Consider the following 6,000-nt stretch of genomic DNA (forward strand, 5'->3'; position numbering starts at 1 on the left):
TTTTTGTGTTACGGATAATACTCAACATCTGTCGAACTAAACCCGAATCTTTGGAGGATCGGATCAAACTCCTCTCAGATGCAAATTTTATAGTACAAAATTAATAGTGAAGATACGTGCTACCTTTTGAACCACAATCGAAGTTCTTCCATGCAACACTTGCTTTCGTCGAGAAAACATTAGACTGACACTCTCTCACCTAGGGTTTCAAACCTTAATTTTCACAATCCAAGAGAGGGAGAGGGAAGGAGAGAAATGAATGGAGGGATGGGGACATTGTCAAAATCATGAGTCTCCTCTCCCCTCCTCTATTTTTATAGACAAGGTCACCAACTAATCGTGGGCTATCTTGTTTCTGTCAATTTGGGATTCTCAATTCTGGTCTCAAATCCATACATCCCTTCAATGACAAGTGGTCTTGTCAATCCCTACATGACAAGTGTCTTTGTTGCTACATTAATTAGGGTGGCTGGTAGCAAAACGTCTTACAACCTTATTTTCCAATTTTTCCTATATTAATTGTACATTTGGTATAAAGTTAATCTGAGTCATTAATTGTACATTTGGCATAAAGTCAATCTAAGTCATTAATTGATTTTCTATGGTTAGCAATTTCTGGTTTTTGTGGTGAGAGATTTATGATCAGTTTGCTTCTTCTTCTTCTTCTCTCTCTTCTCTCTCTCTCTCTCTCTCTCTCTCTCTCTCTCCTTCCTTCCTTCCCAATTCTTGTAGAATCCTCTCTATTCTATCCCCTCCTCCATCACAAACCACAAAACCCCCTTTCATCATTGTCTCTCCCGCTCCCCACAACTCCATGGCTGCAGCTACACCACTCTACGAAACACAAGACCATGAAGAGTTCTTCATCAACTTTCACCACTTTGCGGAAAAATCCTCTACTTGGTATAAAGCTATTGGTATGAACAAAGGGGCATCTTGGTCTCAATTGATGTTTATTTGAAACTATTGCAAACATGACCAAACTACCAAAATGACAGAGATTACACATTAGATTTAATAATCTCACGAAATTATATTTCAATCAAAAGAAACCAATCAATAATTTTTTTTATACTATGTATTCCATCTACAGTCGTCTCCTAAAGACTTGATCAAAGAGCTTAGACTTCCCACTCAAATCAAAACCCTTTGCACTCTGAAAACGAACAAAATAATTGAAAACCAAATTCTCAAAACAATGATAAAAACAGTATCAAGAAGAAGCAAAATATTAAGGTCGAGGGGAAGGGAGCTATTGAGTTCAAAGTGGAGGGAGACGAAGAGGGCGGGGCAAGGGATGGAGAGGCATGGAGGGGAGAGAGAAAACAGTTACAACTAGTTTTAGGTAAGCAGTTCAAAGACTGAGATGGGATAGGATTTGTCACACCCCGCTAGCACAAAGCTGAGCGGGTGACCGAGTTAACACCGGTTAACTCACAAACCTACCAAGATCCACAATGCAGTAACTACAATACAACATACATCTACTAATATAAGATAAGACATGTATTTTCAGCAGAAGACCTGTTCATAATAATACCTGTAATTGTTTCCCAAATACTTGATACCCAAATTGAGTTATAAAAGTTACATACATTTGGGCCCGAAGGCATGATATATTTACAAAAACATAACAATTTAAACGTCAAGTATCAAAAGGGAGTACATTAAAAGAATAAAAAAGAATCACTCGGGAGTCACAGCTGCTATGTAGCACAATTCTCACATGTGCAATCGGCATCGTGCTCAAACTCATCAGGGACCCACCAATCCTCAAATGGAAACTCCACAGTGGGGCCCCGCTCCTGATCACCAGGCAGGTAACCTGTAAAATCACCTAAAAAGAGTTGTGCACGTGGGATGAGCTCACTAGCCCAGTAAGTGGAAAGGAAGACCACACAAGAAAAACCACACAAACAGTCATAACACAACTGCGCCTATATGCAATTCATTTTAACCCTATTAGCCTAACAATATTACTAGGTCATAGGTTTTGTGCTACTCACAACCACAGTGCGCGTATGCCCCGGGTATGAGTCGTGAACTCCATCCCACGATATGCCCATAGGGTTGTCTGAGAAGGCCCATCGTTGGTGTCGGAATTTAAAATGTAAGCCGACTCCCAACAAATTTACATAACAAAAAGTAAATAGGTGACTCCACCCAAAATAAAAGCAGTACGATCGGCCCTCTGAATATATCACCGAGGTTATCGACTGTCTTAGCGATCAACCATGCGTACTTTTAACCGTTGCAGGAGTTCGGCAACTGCCAATGATCCCCCAACACGTAAACCCCTATTGGGAAGGATTGTAGCACAAGGATAAATCACATCCTAGACACATGCCTCTACATGAGCATAGTACGATTATATAATGGCATCGTATCCCATACCACGAACCACCATACACTCATTTCCAAGCCAGCTACGGCATCTAAATCTAACATACATCTCATGTCCAAATAAAATTCCTCTATCACATAGACCAAGTCAGAATAAATATTCCATCATAACACGAGGCATAGCATATTAAGTAAATGCACATTCAAATGCGTGATATAGCATATGTGATGTCTAGTTTACACACAAGTAACATGATGACATGACTAGACTAACATATGTTAAATGATGCATAACATTTGAAAACTAAATTAGAGTCAACTCCCCACTTACTTGTATATGTACACGGTGTTTGTACCCAGTACGAAAAAGATCCGATGTATAGGTACGCGTATATTGAGTGTAACCTATCATAAACATAATGGTTTATCATTTCACTAGTTTTGGGTCAAAATCATTATGTTTGAACACTGAAATTGGGTTTAGAATTATAAATGGGGGTTATTCATCAAATTTGGACCAATTCTGGGAATTTTGGAAAGACAAGTGGGTTATAACCAAAAGGAAGATTTTTACCTCTTTCTTAAGAACAACAATGAAACCCCAAATTTCACTTATTTTTCTCAAGAACCTCCAAATACTCTAGATCTTTACCAACACTCCTTCTAAATCCTTCAAAATCATTATACATACCTTCCATTAGACCTTAAATTTGATTATCCAAGTAGGATTAACAAGATCCAAGTGAGTTCTTTCCCAAAAATAAAAAATAGGGTTTAAGGATGGGGTTTTCCTAAGAATCCTCAAAATGTGTGCAATACCTACCTCAAATCGAAGACCTCAGTGAGCTGATCATAAATTCGGGCTCAAAATACCAAGGCCCAGCTCCGGTGAAGACCTATGGTCAACTTCCCCTTCTTCTTCTTTCTTCTTCTTCCTATTTTCCTTTCTTCTTTCTCTCTCTTCTTTACTCTCCCACCGACCAACTAACATTAATGAGGGCAAAGACAATTAATGTCTCCCTTTTTATAACTGGGCCCCCAAAATATCTTTTAAATCTCAGGTGAGCTATCTCAGATGAGCATATATCAGGTGGGCTTCAATGGGAATAAACTCCTACATAATATTAGATTACATTGGCACCCACAAATACTAGTACGTACCTTTACCTTTTGTACAAGGCCTCGTGGTACGTACAAGTGCAAGGCTTGGGTGCATATATTACACTTGGTACCCGCTTGGTCATGTTAGGCCAACCCGAGTTCAAGGTCACCCTTGCTACCATATTCCATATGGTACCTGTGTCGGTTCTCTCCGGTTCAGCCCCTATATGATCAAACCAAGTCAATGTGGTTAATTAGACTGGGTTTAGAAAGTAGGGTATCACAGGATTAATCAACGTTTGTTAGTTGAAGAACACACTAGCAAGTTATTATGCGTATATGCTACCACCTTTTAGCCTTAATCTTATTAATAATCATTATAAATATTAATAGATAATTTAATACCATTTTTTCTCACATTAATAAATAATTTACATGTTAATCCTATTAATTACATATTACTCCCTCCAGTAAAACAATATCACATAATAGACTATAGTGCATGGAATTAGATTACTAACACATAGAGATTTTGTGTTAGTGATTGGAAGAAAAAAATTCTTAAATTATTTAATGAAATATTGTTATTAATAAATAATATTAATTTAAAAAATGATTTGTAAACAATTTACAAAAATGACACCAAATCCGAATTTATGAACAATACACATTCTCTCTCCTTGATAATCTCTAGAATGGTAGTAAATTCCGTGTTGAACGACACCTATTCACAATCAAGCACCTTGAATCCAATACACCAATTCATAGTCTAGAAAATATCATCCATTGGTATCCTAATATCCACGATGTGTAACTACAACGACAAGGACCTCTCAGATTAAGGGACCAATTGAATTCTATAAACGAGATCTTATTACTTATCAACTGACAATAATTCAGTAAGATTCTTGTGCCATTTAATATAATGCACACACTTTATGCACTCACATTTGTATCTTGGAATCAACATTCTAAAGAACACATAATGTAAAGACCATATGAACAAAATGTCCAAATGTGTCCCTAGTTAAGCACATTTTTTGGTGAAAACTTGACAAAAACCACAGCCCATTTAAGAGCATGCAAATTAAATGAAATTAATATTAAATAAAAATTATAGGTTTAAGACAAATCTCCAACAATATCCCACTTGTACATCAAAGACAATCTCCCATATACTTAACACCCATGTTCTCCATATGTTTCTCAAACATAATTGATGACAAACCTATTGTCATGGGATCAGATAAGTTATGCACAGATTCAACATTTGTGATAACATTAACACACTGAATAATCTCTCTAATGAGATGATATTTCCACTCCTCATGTTTGTACATTTGATATGCTATGGGTTCCTTAGCTATTGCTACCGCTCCCCATTTGTCACAATATAATGGTATGGGATGATTGACAAGCTTATGAAAAACCCTTAGATCAATCAAGAGCTTCTTTGGCCCAACTCTTCTAAGCAACTTCACCAGCTACTAAATACTCAATCTTTGTAGAGTTAGCAGTTGACTTCTATTTGGCATTCTTCCAAATTACCGTTCTGCCACCTAATATAAAGACCATGTCATATATGGATTTCTGTCATCTTTATCTGTTTGAAAAGAATCTAAGTCTGTATAACCCATGACTGACAACTGGTTTGAATCATATACAAATAAATAATCATTGGTCCTCCTTAAATATTTGAGAATGTTCTTAACTGCAATCCAATACCCTTGTTTAGGGTTATAAAGATACCAGCTCATCATTCCTACTGCATAGCAAATGTTTGACCTAGTACATATGATGGCCTATATGAGACTCCCTACTACCAACGCATAGGGAACTCTTTTCATAGCCACAATGTCCTTAGACTATCCTCAAAAGTTGTCGGAGTTGCTACAATTGCTTTAACGAGAGTTGCTATCGGTATTGGAAACATCCTTAGTTCCTCGATCTATTCCGTATTCCAATCGAGAAAAGGTAAGGATATTGTGACTTTGAGAGAGTAATTCCATGTCTAAAAGGAGCGCTTCCTTTCTTGGAATTTTCTATATTAAACCTAGCCATAACTTTGTCTAAGTGGCTTGTGACAAGCCTAATACTCTTCTTTTGCGATCTCCCACAAATTTTATGGTAAGGATGTAGACATGTATATGACTTCACTAGGTGTTTTCATTGAGAAGGTTGTAGACAACCACATCTTTACAGACGAAAGCATGCCCACATCATTTACAATGAGCAATATATTATCTAAATATGAGACCAAAAATAACATTCCACTAAATTTCTTGTACCCATATGGTTCATTAATGTTTTGTTCAAACCCAGATGATTTAATAGTTTGATCAAAAAATATATTTCAACTTCTAGGCTACTTCCATTTTGAACTAGGTTGGGTTTGACTCATCTAAAGTTGCTTTTAAAACTTTGAACGCCCAATCTTAGTTTCTAAATGTCCGAATTACACAGTTTAAAATAAAAATTTTCATATATTTCGTATAATTTTACTTAGTATGAAAATTAGATACTCTAGTGGTTAACAAGAATTGCCTCCAATGTAGG

Source organism: Macadamia integrifolia, chromosome 9, assembly GCF_013358625.1.
Source record: "Macadamia integrifolia cultivar HAES 741 chromosome 9, SCU_Mint_v3, whole genome shotgun sequence".
NCBI classification, from domain to species: Eukaryota; Viridiplantae; Streptophyta; class Magnoliopsida; order Proteales; family Proteaceae; genus Macadamia; species Macadamia integrifolia.